General features: G+C 47.8%; 1 pseudogene; it reads left to right on the top strand.

Moving 5' to 3' along the window:
• Positions 1–10,400: 10,400 nt before the first annotated feature.
• Positions 10,401–11,159, top strand: LOC143933338 (neuromedin-U receptor 1 pseudogene; annotated as a pseudogene).
• The last annotated feature ends 7,832 nt before the right edge of the window (positions 11,160–18,991 follow it).

Genomic DNA, 18,991 nt, shown 5'->3' with positions numbered 1-18,991 from the left:
ATCCATCCATTCATCTCTCCATATCTCCATCCATCCATTCATCTCTCCATATCTCCATCCATTCATCTCTCCATCCATCCATTCATCTCTCCATATCTCCATCCATCCATTCATCTCTCCATATCTCCATCCATCCATTCATCTCTCCATCCATCCATTCATCTCTCCATCCATCCATTCATCTCTCCATATCTCCATCCATCCATTCATCTCTCCATATCTCCATCCATCCATTCATCTCTCCATATCTCCATCCATTCATCTCTCCATCCATCCATTCATCTCATCATATCTCCATCCATCCATTCATCTCTCCATATCTCCATCCATCCATTCATCTCTCCATATCTCCATCCATCCATTCATCTCTCCATATCTCCATCCATTCATCTCTCCATCCATCCATCCATTCATCTCTCCATATCTCCATCCATCCATTCATCTCTCCATCCATCCATTCATCTCTCCATATCTCCATCCATCCATTCATCTCTCCATCTATCCATTCATCTCTCCATCCATCCATTCATCTCTCCATATCTCCATCCATCCATTCATCTCTCCATCCATCCATTCATCTCTCCATCCATCCATTCATCTCTCCATATCTCCATCCATCCATTCATCTCTCCATCCATCCATTCATCTCTCCATATCTCCATCCATCCATTCATCTCTCCATCCATCCATTCATCTCTCCATATCTCCATCCATCCATTCATCTCTCCATATCTCCATCCATCCATTCATCTCTCCATCCATCCATTCATCTCTCCATCCATCCATTCATCTCTCCATATCTCCATCCATCCATTCATCTCTCCATCCATCCATTCATCTCTCCATATCTCCATCCATCCATCCATCTCTTCATCCATTCATCTCTCCATATCTCCATCCATCCATTCATCTCTCCATCCATCCATTCATCTCTCCATATCTCCATCTATCCATCCATCCATCCATCCATTCATCCATCCATCCATTCATCTCTCCATCCATCCATTCATCCATTCATATCTCCATCCATCCATTCATCTCTCCATCCATCCATTCATCTCTCCATATCTCCATCTATCCATCCATTCATCTCTCCATCCATCCATCCATTCATCCATCCATCTACCCATCCATCCATTCATCCATTCATATCTCCATCCATCCATCTATTCATATCTCCATATCTCCATCCATCCATTCATCTCTCCATATCTCCATCCATCCATTCATCTCTCCATCCATCCATTCATCTCTCCATCTCTCCATCCATTCATTTCATCTGTCCATATCTACATCCATCCATTCATCTCTCCATATCTCCATCAATCCATTCATCTCTCCATCCATCCATCCATTCATCTCTCCATCCATCCATCCATTCATCCATTCATCTCTCCATTCATCTCTCCATCCATCCATCCATCCATCCATTCATCTCTCCATCCATCCATCCATCCATTCATCTCTCCATCCATCCATCCATCCATTCATCTCTCCATATCTCCATCCATCCATTCATCTCTCCATATCTCCATCCATCCATTCATCTCTCCATCCATCCATCCATTCATCTGTCCATCCATCCATTCATCTCTCCATATCTCCATCCATCCATTCATCTCTCCATCCATCCATTCATCTCTCCATATCTCCATCCATCCATTCATCTCTCCATCCATCCATTCATCTCTCCATATCTCCATCCATCCATTCATCTCTCCATATCTCCATCCATCCATTCATCTCTCCATATCTCCATCCATCCATTCATGTCTCAATGCTTTATTTTGCTGAGAAATCACTTTGAAGAACACCCCCTAGCATTTCTAGCTGCGACCATCTTGAGTAAGGGTAAATGATTCATGTAGTATTTCTTTCCTGGAATCCATCTGCCCTTAGCTCAGGCATGCAGGCAGGAGGGTGTGCTTAGCTGAGAAAGCTCCTCCTCCCAATGAAGACTATTGGTGCCATGGTCCAGGGTCAGGCTCGGAGGTCAGTATCGATAGCAGTAGAGAGGCTCCCACTGTCCAACAGGATAAGTACTGAAGAAGGTCACCCTGGTGGATGACCGGGGCTCACCCAAGGGGCGGGGTCTGAGCCCTGACCGGTATTCACCAGAGCTCCTGATGTTAGTAGAAGGTCATGGTCCTCAGGATCACCCCACCAGGAGGGGACAAGTCTGGGTCCAGTAGCAGATACAGCAGGATGGGGTCAAGCAGAAGCAGTCAGTAAACAAAGCAAAGGTCAGTAACAAGTGGTAATGGAGAAGCGGACGGCGGCAGGAGTGACAAGAGAGAGATATCCGCTGGAGAGAGCAGAATTATCTGGCAAACAGGAAGTGGAGAGGTGTGGCTTAAATAGGAAGTTCATGGGAGGAGCAAATGGGTCAAGGTTCACCAGAAACCAGATTCAAGGCAGGATCATTCATGGAGCTCTGCAGGAGGCTCAGCAAGGAGAGACACCACCAGACACAGCAGAGGTCCTGGTCCTGACTTCTGGCATGTATGACCAGAAACCAGGAAGACACCGGAGAAATGGAAACCAGGAAGACACTGGAAAAATGGAAACCAGGAAGACACTGGAGAGATGGAAACCAGGAAGATACTGGAGAGATGGAAACCAGGAAGACACTGGAGAAATGGAAACCAGGAAGACACTGGAGAGATGGAAACCAAGAAGACACTGGAGGGATGGAAACCAGGAAGACACTGGAGAGATGGAAACCAGGAAGATACTGGAGAGATGGAAACCAGGAAGACACTGGAGAAATGGAAACCAGGAAGACACTGGAGAGATGGAAACCAAGAAGACACTGGAGGGATGGAAACCAGGAAGACACTGGAGAGATGGAAACCAGGAAGATACTGGAGAGATGGAAACCAGGAAGACACTGGAGAGATGGAAACCAGGAAGACACTGGAGAGATGGAAACCAGGAAGACACTGGAGAAATGGAAACCAGGAAGACACTGGAGAGATGGAAACCAAGAAGACACTGGAGGGATGGAAACCAGGAAGACACTGGAGAGATGGAAACCAGGAAGATACTGGAGAGATGGAAACCAGGAAGACACTGGAGAAATGGAAACCAGGAAGACACTGGAGAGATGGAAACCAAGAAGACACTGGAGGGATGGAAACCAGGAAGACACTGGAGGGATGGAAACCATAAAGACACTGGAGAAATGGAAACCAGGAAGACACTGGAGGGATGGAAACCAGGAAGACACTGGAGAAATGGAAACCAGGAAGACACTGGAGAGATGGAAACCAGGAAGATACTGGAGAAATGGAAACCAGGAAGACACTGGAGAAATGGAAACCAGGAAGACACTGGAGAGATGGAAACCAAGAAGACACTGGAGGGATGGAAACCAGGAAGACACTGGAGAAATGGAAACCAGGAAGACACTGGAGAAATGGAAACCAGGAAGACACTGGAGAGATGGAAACCAGGAAGACACTGCAGAAATGGAAACCAGGAAGACACTGGAGAAATGGAAACCAGGAAGACACTGGAGGGATGGAAACCAGGAAGACACTGGAGAAATGGAAACCAGGAAGACACTGGAGAGATGGAAACCAGGAAGACACTGGAGAGATGGAAACCAGGAACACACTGGAGAGATGGAAACCAGGAAGACACTGGAGAGATGGAAACCAGGAAGACACTGGAGAAATGGAAACCAGGAAGACACTGGAGAAATGAAAACCAAGAAGACACTGGAGAAATGAAAACCAGGAAGACACTGGAGAAATGGAAACCAGGAAGACACTGGAGAAATGGAAACCAGAAAGACACTGGAGAAATGGAAACCAGGAAGACACTGGAGAAATGAAAACCAGGAAGACACTGGAGAAATGGAAACCAGGAAGACACTGGAGAAATGGAAACCAGGAAGACACTGGAGAAATGGAAACCAGGAAGACACTGGAGAAATGGAAACCAGGAAGACACTGGAGAGATGGAAACCAGGAAGACACTGGAGAAATGGAAACAAGGAAGACACTGGACAAATGGAAACCAGGAAGACACTGGAGAGATGGAAACCAGGAAGACACTGGAGAGATGGAAACCAGGAAGACACTGGAGAAATGGAAACCAGGAAGACACTGGAGAGATGGAAACCAGGAAGACACTGGAGAGATGGAAACCAGGAAGACACTGGAGGGATGGAAACCAGGAAGACACTGGAGAAATGGAAACCAGGAAGACACTGGAGAGATGGAAACCAGGAAGACACTGGAGAGATGGAAACCAGGAAGACACTGGAGGGATGGAAACCAGGAAGACACTGGAGAAATGGAAACCAGGAAGACACTGGAGGGATGGAAACAAGGAAGACACTGGAGAAATGAAAACCAAGAAGACACTGGAGAAATGAAAACCAGGAAGACACTGGAGAAATGGAAACCAGGAAGACACTGGAGAAATGGAAACCAGGAAGACACTGGAGAAATGGAAACCAGGAAGACACTGGAGAAATGGAAACCAGGAAGACACTGGAGAGATGGAAACCAGGAAGACACTGGAGAAATGGAAACAAGGAAGACACTGGAGAAATGGAAACCAGGAAGACACTGGAGAGATGGAAACCAGGAAGACACTGGAGAGATGGAAACCAGGAAGACACTGGAGAGATGGAAACCAGGAAGACACTGGAGAAATGGAAACCAGGAAGACACTGGAGAAATGGAAGCAAGGAAGACACTGGAGGGATGGAAACCAGGAAGACACTGGAGAAATGGAAACCAGGAAGACACTGGAGAGATGGAAACCAGGAAGACACTGGAGAGATGGAAACAAGGAAGACACTGGAGAGATGGAAACCAGGAAGACACTGGAGAAATGGAAACCAGGAAGACACTGGAGAAATGGAAACCAGGAAGACACTGGAGAGATGGAAACCAGGAAGACACTGGAGAGATGGAAACCAGGAAGACACTGGAGAGATGGAAACCAGGAAGACACTGGAGAGATGGAAACCAGGAAGACACTGGAGGGATGGAAACCAGGAAGACACTGGAGAAATGGAAACCAGGAAGACACTGGAGAAATGGAAACCAGGAAGACACTGGAGAGATGGAAACCAGGAAGACACTGGAGAGATGGAAACCAGGAAGACACTGGAGAAATGGAAACCAGGAAGACACTGGAGAGATGGAAACCAGGAAGACACTGGAGAGATGGAAACCAGGAAGACACTGGAGAAATGGAAACCAGGAAGACACTGGAGGGATGGAAACCAGGAAGACACTGGAGAAATGAAAACCAAGAAGACACTGGAGAAATGGAAACCAGGAAGACACTGGAGAAATGGAAACCAGGAAGACACTGGAGAGATGGAAACCAGGAAGACACTGGAGAGATGGAAGGACACTGGAGAGATGGATACCAGGAAGACACTGGAGAGATGGAAACCAGGAAGACACTGGAGAGATGGAAACCAGGAAGACACTGGAGAAATGGAAACCAGGAAGACACTGGAGAAATGGAAACCAGGAAGACACTGGAGAGATGGAAACCAGGAAGACACTGGAGAGATGGAAACCAGGAAGACACTGGAGAGATGGAAACCAGGAAGACACTGGAGAGATGGAAACCAGGAAGACACTGGAGAAATGGAAACCAGGAAGACACTGGAGAAATGGAAACCAGGAAGACACTGGAGAAATGGAAACCAGGAAGACACTGGAGAGATGAAAACCAAGAAGACACTGGAGAGATGGAAACCAGGAAGACACTGGAGAGATGGAAACCAGGAAGACACTGGAGAGATGGAAACCAGGAAGACACTGGAGAGATGGAAACCAGGAAGACACTGGAGAGATGGAAACCAGGAAGACACTGGAGAAATGGAAACCAGGAAGACACTGGAGAAATGGAAACCAGGAAGACACTGGAGAGATGGAAACCAGGAAGACACTGGAGAAATGGAAACCAGGAAGACACTGGAGAGATGGAAACCAGGAAGACACTGGAGAGATGGAAACCAGGAAGACACTGGAGAGATGGAAACCAGGAAGACACTGGAGAAATGGAAACCAGGAAGACACTGGAGGGATGGAAACCAGGAAGACACTGGAGAAATGAAAACCAAGAAGACACTGGAGAAATGGAAACCAGGAAGACACTGGAGAAATGGAAACCAGGAAGACACTGGAGAGATGGAAACCAGGAAGACACTGGAGAGATGGAAGGACACTGGAGAGATGGATACCAGGAAGACACTGGAGAGATGGAAACCAGGAAGACACTGGAGAAATGGAAACCAGGAAGACACTGGAGAGATGGAAACCAGGAAGACACTGGAGAGATGGAAACCAGGAAGACACTGGAGAGATGGAAACCAGGAAGACACTGGAGAAATGGAAACCAGGAAGACACTGGAGAAATGGAAACCAGGAAGACACTGGAGAGATGGAAACCAGGAAGACACTGGAGAGATGGAAACCAGGAAGACACTGGAGAGATGGAAACCAGGAAGACACTGGAGAGATGGAAACCAGGAAGACACTGGAGAGATGGAAACCAGGAAGACACTGGAGAAATGGAAACCAGGAAGACACTGGAGAAATGGAAACCAGGAAGACACTGGAGAAATGGAAACCAGGAAGACACTGGAGAGATGAAAACCAAGAAGACACTGGAGAGATGGAAACCAGGAAGACACTGGAGAGATGAAAACCAAGAAGACACTGGAGAGATGGAAACCAGGAAGACACTGGAGAGATGGATACCAGGAAGACACTGGAGAGATGGAAACCAGGAAGACACTGGAGAGATTGAAACCAGGAAGACACTGGAGAAATGGAAACCAGGAAGACACTGGAGAAATGGAAACCAGGAAGACACTGGAGAGATGGAAACCAGGAAGACACTGGAGAAATGGAAACCAGGAAGACACTGGAGAGATGGAAACCAGGAAGACACTGGAGAGATGGAAACCAGGAAGACACTGGAGAAATGGAAACCAGGAAGACACTGGAGAGATGGAAACCAGGAAGACACTGGAGAGATGGAAACCAGGAAGACACTGGAGAAATGGAAACCAGGAAGACACTGGAGGGATGGAAACCAGGAAGACACTGGAGAGATGGAAACCAGGAAGACACTGGAGAGATGGAAACCAGGAAGACACTGGAGAGATGGAAACCAGGAAGACACTGGAGAAATGGAAACCAGGAAGACACTGGAGGGATGGAAACCAGGAAGACACTGGAGGGATGGAAACCAGGAAGACACTGGAGAGATGGAAACCAGGAAGACACTGGAGAAATGGAAACCAGGAAGACACTGGAGAGATGGATACCAGGAAGACACTGGAGAGATGGAAACCAGGAAGACACTGGAGAAATGGAAACCAGGAAGACACTGGAGAAATGGAAACCAGGAAGACACTGGAGGGATGGAAACCAGGAAGACACTGGAGAAATGGAAACCAGGAAGACACTGGAGAGATGGAAACCAGGAAGACACTGGAGAGATGGAAACCAGGAAGACACTGGAGAGATGGAAACCAGGAAGACACTGGAGAAATGGAATCCAGGAAGACACTGGAGGGATGGAAACCAGGAAGACACTGGAGGGATGGAAACCAGTAAAGATGGTCCACCTTCCTCTCTATGTATAATGAGGACTACACAGAGTTCCTGGTGATGAGGAGAGGGAAGATCCGCTTTACATAAATCTACATACCAATCAAATGATGAAATATATGTAAAGTCCTGATAGGTATATAAGAGTGTATAAGGGAGCGCTTCAATGACAGTGTATTACATCATAGCACAATCACAGGCCGACGCGTTTCACAGATGTATTTGGCTTCCTCAGGGCTGACGTAAAAGGTGATCGGGGGATATTTGTCTGATCTGTATGTCAGTTATGGGCCCCCCATGCTCAGTTATGGGCCCCCCATGCTCAGTTATGGGCCCCCCATGCTCAGTTATGGGCCCCCAATAATGCTGCTCGCAGGGTATGTCCTTTCCTGTTGTACTTTTGTTGTGAAAATTGCTGACCCTGATCGCGCTGTGACGTAACACGCTGTCATTGGAAGCCCGCCCCCTATCCCTGCTCCATGCAGAGACCCCGCAGTTCTGCCTGCTATTGGCTTATCTGAGTCTATTTAAGGCGGAACTGAACCCTCCTCTCCTTTACAGCCAAGGAAGCGGCCATCTTAGACTCTGATCTGCTGTTGCCATGGTGCTGCACATGTGATCAGTTTTGAGAGCAGCCATTGGATGGCTTGACAGTTTGGTGGAGAGCCCAAGCCACTGTGACCGTTGTCGGTCTGGGCATGCCTGGAATGTCTTGGGATCGATGGGTTAGTCCCTCTTCACGCACAGACGATGTTCCTGAACCCCGATGTAGGGATCTCGCCTCCACAATGTGTTGGATTGTTTCTGCTATAAACCAATCATATCATTAGAGTCTCGGATGTGTGTTTGGCGCTCTCATTGGACGGCATATTTGCGGATTCTCATCTCTGGGATTCCCCTCATTTTTACAGGTGTCCCCGTCTTGTGCTGCTAAACTGGAGGCGGCGCGATAACTGGACTGACCCAATCGCAGTGTTCAGCACCGCGCAACGAGCGCAAAAACAAGACATGAAGCTCCCGAGCCACGACATGTGCCCAGTATTCCCAGTATATCCCCAGTATTCCCAGTATATCCCCAGTATATCCCCAGTATTCCCAGTATATCCCCAGTATATCCCCAGTATTCCCAGTATATTCCCAGTATATTCCCAGTATATCCCCAGTATTCCCAGTATATCCCCAGTATATCCCCAGTATTCCCAGTATATTCCCAGTATATCCCCAGTATTCCCAATATATCCCCAGTATATTCCCAGTATATCCCCAGTATTCCCAGTATATCCCCAGTATATCCCCAGTATATTCCCAGTATATCCCCAGTATTCCCAGTATATCCCCAGTATATCCCCAGTATTCCCAGTATATCCCCAGTATTCCCAGTATATCCCCAGTATTCCCAGTATATTCCCAGTATATCCCCAGTATTCCCAGTATATCCCCAGTATTCCCAGTATATTCCCAGTATATCCCCAGTATTCCCACAGTATATTCCCAGTATATCCCCAGTATATTCCCAGTATATCCCCAGTATATTCCCAGTATATCCCCAGTATATCCCCACAGTATATCCCCAGTATATCCCCAGTATATCCCCAGTATATTCCCAGTATATCCCCAGTATATCTCCAGTATATTCCCAGTATATCCCCAGTATATTCCTAGTATATTCCCAGTATATCCCCAGTATTCCCAGTATATCCCCACAGTATATCTCCAGTATATCCCCACAGTATATCCCCAGTATTCCCAGTATATCCCCACAGTATATCTCCAGTATATCCCCACAGTATATCCCCAGTATATCCCTAGTATATCCCCAGTATATCCCTAGTATATCCCCACAGTATATCCCCAGTATATCCCTAGTATATCCCCGGTATATTCCCAGTGTATCCCTAGTATATCCCCAGTATATTCCCAGTATATCCCCAGTATATTCCCAGTATATCCCCAGTATATCCCCAGTATATTCCCAGTATATCCCTAGTATATCCCCAGTATATCCCTAGTATATCCCCGGTATATTCCCAGTATATCCCTAGTATATCCCCAGTATAGTCCCAGTATATTCCCAGTATATCCCCAGTATATCTCCAGTATATTCCCAGTATATCCCCAGTATATTCCCGGTATATCCCTAGTATATCCCGGGTATATTCCCAGTATATCCCGGGTATATTCCCAGTATATCCCTAGTATATCCCGGGTATATTCCCAGTATATTCCCAGTATATCCCCAGTATATTCCCAGTATATCCCTAGTATATCCCGGGTATATTCCCAGTATATCCCCAGTATATCCCTAGTATATCCCCAGTATATTCCCAGTATATCCCTAGTATATCCCGGGTATATTCCCAGTATATCCCCAGTATATATCTTGTACGGACCCTTTGCGAGTGGCAGCAATCTCTAGGAAACGTTATGGAGTTTATTTGAGTGTCAGCAGTGCCATCTAGTGGTTATTTGTGATCATTCACTTCTAGTGGGACGTTAGGTCCCTTTAGGTCCCTTTATAAATCACCCAGACAGGGGGAAGTCAGTTGTAATGCCTAATTCTGGCGGTGCTGCAGCCTCAGGTCATGTGTGTCCTGAGCCGGCTCATCATTAGAGCTCTCAGTGAATGGAGACCCAATGCAGACCAGTCAGTAGTGGGGGATGGGGGAGATTGGTCTTCAGAATTCTTCACACTCCTCTTGAAGGACCCCGCAGTCCTGTAACTTACAGCCCCCTTCCTTTTCATTGCAGTGATGGCTTCTGTGGAGGAAGAGGACCTGTTCCACATTTTCTAATGTTTGACCAATGACATGTGGAGGAGCAGCCAGAGCCGGGCCCAGGAGGTGCAAGGAGCTCCTAATCCATATTCTAGGACCCCGGATGTCCTCGTTCTTCCTGCCGGTGTCACTGACTTACCTGGTCATATTCCTGACCGGGATGGCAGGAAACCTCACCTGCACCATCATTGCCGAACATCACAAAATGAGAACCACCAACCTGTACCTCTTCAGCCTGCCCGTCTCCGATCTCCTGGTCTTTGAAATGCCGCTGGAGACGTACGAGATTTGGCAGAACTACCCCTTTCCATTCGGTGAGGACGGCTGGTCATTTAAGACGTTCCTCTTTGCGTCAGTACTAAACGTGATGGCGCTGAGTGTGCAGTGGTACCTGACCGTGGTGCACCCCCAGAAGGCCAAACGCCTCATGACCAACGCTTACACCAGGAAGGTCATCAGTGGTGTCTGGTGCGTGTCGTTCCTGTGCGCCATTCCCAACACAATGCTGCATGGGATCTACTACGTCTACTTACCGTCCCTGGAGAGGGGGAGGGCTCCGCCACCTTGCGCCATCCTCAAACCCAAATGGATCTACAATCTGGTGGTTCAGGTGACCACCATCTTTTTCTACTTTCTCACGGTCTCTGTCATCACCATCCTCTACCTGCTGATTGGCTGCCATCTTACCCGTGAGAAGAGATTGGGCAGCGCGGTCAAGGCCAACAGGAGAATGGCAAGAGGCGGCAGATCACCAGAATGTTGTGTATGTTTTCTTCTAATGCAGTGATTCTCAACCAGGGTTCCTCCAGAGGTTGTAGGGGTTCCTCCAGCATTGGGCAATTTCTGCCTCTCAGGTAAGTTCCCACTGACACCATTGATTTTTTTAGCTCTCTGTAAGGAGGTAATTCTTCCCAATGACCACCCGTGTGAAGACCGTTCTTCCCACTGAAAACAAGTGTGAGGACCGTTCTTCCCAATGACAACAAGTGTAAGGACCGTTCTTCAAATGACAACAAGTGTGAGGACCGTTCTTCCCAATGACAACATGTGAAGACCGTTCTTCCCACTGACCACAAGTGTGAGGACCGTTCTTCCCAATGACAACAAGTGTGAGGACCATTCTTCCCACTGACCACAAGTGTGAGGACCATTCTTCCCAATGACAACAAGTGTGAGGACCATTCTTCCCACTGACCACAAGTGTGAGGACCGTTCTTCCCAATGACAACAAGTGTGAGGACCGTTCTTCCCAATGACAACAAGTGTGAGGACCGTTCTTCCCAATGACAACAAGTGTAAGGACCATTCTTCCCAATGACCACAAGTGTAAGGACCGTTCTTCCCAATGACAACAAGTGTGAGGACCATTCTTCCCACTGACAACAAGTGTGAGGACCGTTCTTCCCAATGACAACAATTGTGAGGACCGTTCTTCCCACTGACCACAAGTGTAAGGACCATTCTTCCCACTGACAACAAGTGTGAGGACCGTTCTTCCCACTGACCACAAGTGTGAAGACCGTTCTTCCCAATGACCACAAGTGTGAGGACCATTCTTCCCAATGACAACAAGTGTGAGGACCATTCTTCCCACTGACCACAAGTGTAAGGACCGTTCTTCCCAATGACAACAAGTGTAAGGACCGTTCTTCCCAATGACAACAACAAGTGTGAGGACCGTTCTTCCCAATGACAACAAGTGTAAGGACCGTTCTTCAAATGACAACAAGTGTGAGGACCGTTCTTCCCAATGACAACATGTGAAGACCGTTCTTCCCACTGACCACAAGTGTGAGGACCGTTCTTCCCAATGACAACAAGTGTGAGGACCGTTCTTCCCAATGACAACAAGTGTGAAGACCATTCTTCCCACTGACCACAAGTGTAAGGACCGTTCTTCCCAATGACAACAAGTGTAAGGACCGTTCTTCCCAATGACAACAAGTGTGAGGACCGTTCTTCCCAATGACAACAAGTGTGAGGACCATTCTTCCCAATGACAACAAGTGTAAGGACCGTTCTTCAAATGACAACAAGTGTGAGGACCGTTCTTCCCAATGACAACAAGTGTGAGGACCGTTCTTCCCAATGACAACAAGTGTGAGGACCGTTCTTCCCAATGACCACAAGTGTAAGGACCATTCTTCCCACTGACAACAAGTGTGAGGACCGTTCTTCCCAATGACAACAAGTGTGAGGACCATTCTTCCCAATGACCACAAGTGTAAGGACCATTCTTCCCAATGACAACAAGTGTGAGGACCATTCTTCCCACTGACAACAAGTGTGAGGACCATTCTTCCCAATGACAACAAGTGTGAGGACCGTTCTTCCCACTGACCACAAGTGTGAGGACCATTCTTCCCAATGACAACAAGTGTGAGGACCGTTCTTCCCAATGACAACAAGTGTGAGGACCGTTCTTCCCAATGACAACAAGTGTGAGGACCGTTCTTCCCACTGACCACAAGTGTGAAGACCGTTCTTCCCAATGACAACATGTGAAGACCGTTCTTCCCACTGACCACAAGTGTGAGGACCGTTCTTCCCAATGACAACAAGTGTGAGGACCGTTCTTCCCAATGACAACAAGTGTGAGGACCGTTCTTCCCAATGACAACAAGTGTAAGGACCATTCTTCCCAATGACCACAAGTGTAAGAACCGTTCTTCCCAATGACAACAAGTGTGAGGACCATTCTTCCCACTGACAACAAGTGTGAGGACCGTTCTTCCCAATGACAACAATTGTGAGGACCGTTCTTCCCACTGACCACAAGTGTAAGGACCGTTCTTCCCACTGACAACAAGTGTGAGGACCGTTCTTCCCACTGACCACAAGTGTGAAGACCGTTCTTCCCAATGACCACAAGTGTGAGGACCATTCTTCCCAATGACAACAAGTGTGAGGACCATTCTTCCCACTGACCACAAGTGTAAGGACCGTTCTTCCCAATGACAACAAGTGTAAGGACCGTTCTTCCCAATGACAACAACAAGTGTGAGGACCGTTCTTCCCAATGACAACAAGTGTAAGGACCGTTCTTCAAATGACAACAAGTGTGAGGACCGTTCTTCCCAATGACAACATGTGAAGACCGTTCTTCCCACTGACCACAAGTGTGAGGACCGTTCTTCCCAATGACAACAAGTGTGAGGACCGTTCTTCCCAATGACAACAAGTGTGAAGACCATTCTTCCCACTGACCACAAGTGTAAGGACCGTTCTTCCCAATGACAAGTGTAAGGACCGTTCTTCCCAATGACAACAAGTGTGAGGACCGTTCTTCCCAATGACAACAAGTGTGAGGACCATTCTTCCCAATGACAACAAGTGTAAGGACCGTTCTTCAAATGACAACAAGTGTGAGGACCGTTCTTCCCAATGACAACAAGTGTGAGGACCGTTCTTCCCAATGACAACAAGTGTGAGGACCGTTCTTCCCAATGACCACAAGTGTAAGGACCATTCTTCCCACTGACAACAAGTGTGAGGACCGTTCTTCCCAATGACAACAAGTGTGAGGACCATTCTTCCCACTGACAACAAGTGTGAGGACCATTCTTCCCAATGACAACAAGTGTGAGGACCGTTCTTCCCACTGACCACAAGTGTGAGGACCATTCTTCCCAATGACAACAAGTGTGAGGACCGTTCTTCCCAATGACAACAAGTGTGAGGACCGTTCTTCCCAATGACAACAAGTGTGAGGACCATTCTTCCCACTGACCACAAGTGTAAGGACCGTTCTTCCCAATGACAACAAGTGTAAGGACCGTTCTTCCCAATGACAACAAGTGTGAGGACCGTTCTTCCCAATGACAACAAGTGTGAGGACCGTTCTTCCCAATGACAACAAGTGTGAAGACCGTTCTTCCCAATGACAACAAGTGTGAGGACCGTTCTTCCCACTGACAACAAGTGTGAGGACCGTTCTTCCCACTGACAACAAGTGTGAGGACCATTCTTCCCAATGACAACAAGTGTGAGGACCGTTCTTCCCACTGACAACAAGTGTGAGGACCGTTCTTCCCAATGACAACAAGTGTGAAGACCGTTCTTCCCACTGACAACAAGTGTGAGGACCGTTCTTCCCACTGACAACAAGTGTGAGGACCGTTCTTCCCACTGACAACAAGTGTGAGGACCGTTCTTCCCAATGACAACAAGAGTGAGGACCGTTCTTCCCAATGACCACAAGTGTGAGGACCGTTCTTCCCAATGACAACAAGTGTGAGGACCGTTCTTCCCAATGACAACAAGAGTGAGGACCGTTCTTCCCAATGACCACAAGTGTGAGGACCGTTCTTCCCAATGACAACAAGTGTGAGGACCGTTCTTCCCAATGACCACAAGTGTAAGGACCATTCTTCCCAATGACAACAAGTGTGAGGACCGTTCTTCCCAATGACCACAAGTGTGAGGACCGTTCTTCCCAATGACAACAAGTGTGAGGACCGTTCTTCCCATTTACCACAAGTGTGAGGACCGTTCTTCCCAATGACAACAAGTGTGAGGACCGTTCTTCCCAATGACAACAAGTGTGAGGACCGTTCTTCCCAATGACCACAAGTGTGAGGACCGTTCTTCCCAATGACCACAAGTGTAAGGACCATTCTTCCCAATGACAACAAGTGTGAGGACCGTTCTTCCCAATGACAACAAGTGTGAGGACCATTCTTCCCAATGACAACAAGTGTGAGGACCGTTCTTCCCATTGACCACAAGTGTGAGGACCGTTCTTCCCAATGACAACAAGTGTGAGGACCGTTCTTCCCAATGACAACAACTGTGAGGACCGTTCTTCCCATTGACCACAAGTGTGAGGACCATTCTTCCCAATGACAACAAGTGTGAAGACCATTCTTCCCACTGACCACAAGTGTGAGGACCATTCTTCCCAATGACCACAAGTGTGAGGACCATTCTTCCCAATGACAACAAGTGTGAGGACCATTCTTCCCAATGACCACAAGTGTAAGGACCATTCTTCCCACTGACCACAAGTGTAAGGACCGTTCTTCCCACTGACAACAAGTGTGAGGACCGTTCTTCCCACTGACAACAAGTGTGAGGACCATTCTTCCCAATGACAACAAGTGTGAGGACCGTTCTTCCCACTGACAACAAGTGTGAGGACCGTTCTTCCCAATGACAACAAGTGTGAAGACCGTTCTTCCCACTGACAACAAGTGTGAGGACCGTTCTTCCCACTGACAACAAGTGTGAGGACCGTTCTTCCCACTGACAACAAGTGTGAGGACCGTTCTTCCCAATGACAACAAGAGTGAGGACCGTTCTTCCCAATGACCACAAGTGTGAGGACCGTTCTTCCCAATGACAACAAGTGTGAGGACCGTTCTTCCCAATGACAACAAGAGTGAGGACCGTTCTTCCCAATGACCACAAGTGTGAGGACCGTTCTTCCCAATGACAACAAGTGTGAGGACCGTTCTTCCCAATGACCACAAGTGTAAGGACCATTCTTCCCAATGACAACAAGTGTGAGGACCGTTCTTCCCAATGACCACAAGTGTGAGGACCGTTCTTCCCAATGACAACAAGTGTGAGGACCGTTCTTCCCATTGACCACAAGTGTGAGGACCGTTCTTCCCAATGACAACAAGTGTGAGGACCGTTCTTCCCAATGACCACAAGTGTGAGGACCATTCTTCCCAATGACCACAAGTGTGAGGACCGTTCTTCTCAATGACAACAAGTGTAAGGACCGTTCTTCCCAATGACAACAAGTGTGAGGACCGTTCTTCCCATTGACCACAAGTGTGAGGACCATTCTTCCCAATGACAACAAGTGTGAGGACCATTCTTCCCAATGACCACAAGTGTGAGGACCATTCTTCCCAATGACCACAAGTGTGAGGACCGTTCTTCCCAATGACAACAAGTGTGAGGACCGTTCTTCCCAATGACAACAAGTGTGAGGACCGTTCTTCCCAATGACAACAAGAGTGAGGACCGTTCTTCCCAATGACCACAAGTGTGAGGACCGTTCTTCCCAATGACAACAAGTGTGAGGACCGTTCTTCCCAATGACAACAAGTGTGAGGACCGTTCTTCCCAATGACCACAAGTGTAAGGACCATTCTTCCCAATGACAACAAGTGTGAGGACCATTCTTCCCAATGACCACAAGTGTGAGGACCGTTCTTCCCAATGACAACAAGTGTGAGGACCGTTCTTCCCACTGACAACAAGTGTGAGGACCGTTCTTCCCAATGACAACAAGTGTGAGGACCGTTCTTCCCAATGACAACAAGTGTGAGGACCGTTCTTCCCATTGACCACAAGTGTGAGGACCATTCTTCCCAATGACCACAAGTGTAAGGACCATTCTTCCCAATGACAACAAGTGTGAGGACCGTTCTTCCCAATGACCACAAGTGTGAGGACCGTTCTTCCCAATGACAACAAGTGTGAGGACCGTTCTTCCCATTGACCACAAGTGTGAGGACCGTTCTTCCCAATGACAACAAGTGTGAGGACCATTCTTCCCAATGACAACAAGTGTGAGGACCGTTCTTCCCATTGACCACAAGTGTGAGGACCGTTCTTCCCAATGACAACAAGTGTGAGGACCGTTCTTCCCAATGACAACAAGTGTGAGGACCGTTCTTCCCATTGACCACAAGTGTGAGGACCATTCTTCCCAATGACAACAAGTGTGAAGACCATTCTTCCCACTGACCACAAGTGTGAGGACCATTCTTCCCAATGACCACAAGTGTGAGGACCATTCTTCCCAATGACAACAAGTGTGAGGACCATTCTTCCCAATGACCACAAGTGTAAGGACCATTCTTCCCAATGACAACAAGTGTGAGGACCGTTCTTCCCAATGACAAGTGTGAGGACCATTCTTCCCAATGACAACAAGTGTGAGGACCATTCTTCCCAATGACCACAAGTGTGAGGACCATTCTTCCCAATGACCACAAGTGTGAGGACCGTTCTTCCCAATGACAACAAGTGTGAGGACCGTTCTTCCCAATGACAACAAGTGTGAGGACCGTTCTTCCCAATGACAACAAGTGTGAGGACCGTTCTTCCCACTGACAACAAGTGTGAGGACCGTTCTTCCCAATGACAACAAGTGTGAGGACCGTTCTTCCCAATGACAACAAGTGTGAGGACCGTTCTTCCCATTGACCACAAGTGTGAGGACCATTCTTCCCAATGACAACAAGTGTGAGGACCGTTCTTCCCAATGACAACAAGTGTGAGGACCGTTCTTCCCAATGACAACAACTGTGAGGACCGTTCTTCCCATTGACCACAAGTGTGAGGACCATTCTTCCCAATGACAACAAGTGTGAAGACCATTCTTCCCACTGACCACAAGTGTGAGGACCATTCTTCCCAATGACCACAAGTGTGAGGACCATTCTTCCCAATGACAACAAGTGTGAGGACCATTCTTCCCAATGACCACAAGTGTAAGGACCATTCTTCCCACTGACCACAAGTGTAAGGACCGTTCTTCCCACTGACAACAAGTGTGAGGACCGTTCTTCCCACTGACAACAAGTGTGAGGACCATTCTTCCCAATGACAACAAGTGTGAGGACCGTTCTTCCCACTGACAACAAGTGTGAGGACCGTTCTTCCCAATGACAACAAGTGTGAAGACCGTTCTTCCCACTGACAACAAGTGTGAGGACCGTTCTTCCCACTGACAACAAGTGTGAGGACCGTTCTTCCCACTGACAACAAGTGTGAGGACCGTTCTTCCCAATGACAACAAGAGTGAGGACCGTTCTTCCCAATGACCACAAGTGTGAGGACCGTTCTTCCCAATGACAACAAGTGTGAGGACCGTTCTTCCCAATGACAACAAGAGTGAGGACCGTTCTTCCCAATGACCACAAGTGTGAGGACCGTTCTTCCCAATGACAACAAGTGTGAGGACCGTTCTTCCCAATGACCACAAGTGTAAGGACCATTCTTCCCAATGACAACAAGTGTGAGGACCGTTCTTCCCAATGACCACAAGTGTGAGGACCGTTCTTCCCAATGACAACAAGTGTGAGGACCGTTCTTCCCATTGACCACAAGTGTGAGGACCGTTCTTCCCAATGACAACAAGTGTGAGGACCGTTCTTCCCAATGACCACAAGTGTGAGGACCATTCTTCCCAATGACCACAAGTGTGAGGACCGTTCTTCTCAATGACAACAAGTGTAAGGACCGTTCTTCCCAATGACAACAAGTGTGAGGACCGTTCTTCCCATTGACCACAAGTGTGAGGACCATTCTTCCCAATGACAACAAGTGTGAGGACCATTCTTCCCAATGACCACAAGTGTGAGGACCATTCTTCCCAATGACCACAAGTGTGAGGACCGTTCTTCCCAATGACAACAAGTGTGAGGACCGTTCTTCCCAATGACAACAAGTGTGAGGACCGTTCTTCCCAATGACAACAAGAGTGAGGACCGTTCTTCCCAATGACCACAAGTGTGAGGACCGTTCTTCCCAATGACAACAAGTGTGAGGACCGTTCTTCCCAATGACAACAAGTGTGAGGACCGTTCTTCCCAATGACCACAAGTGTAAGGACCATTCTTCCCAATGACAACAAGTGTGAGGACCATTCTTCCC

Source organism: Lithobates pipiens, unplaced genomic scaffold (genome assembly GCF_037356315.1).
Source record: "Lithobates pipiens isolate NorthernLeopardFrog02 unplaced genomic scaffold, aLitPip1_a1.2 Scaffold_27, whole genome shotgun sequence".
Lineage (NCBI taxonomy): Eukaryota > Metazoa > Chordata > Amphibia > Anura > Ranidae > Lithobates > Lithobates pipiens.
The sequence above is the reverse complement of the archived record's forward strand: the minus strand, read 5'-3'. Positions and strand labels throughout refer to the sequence as shown.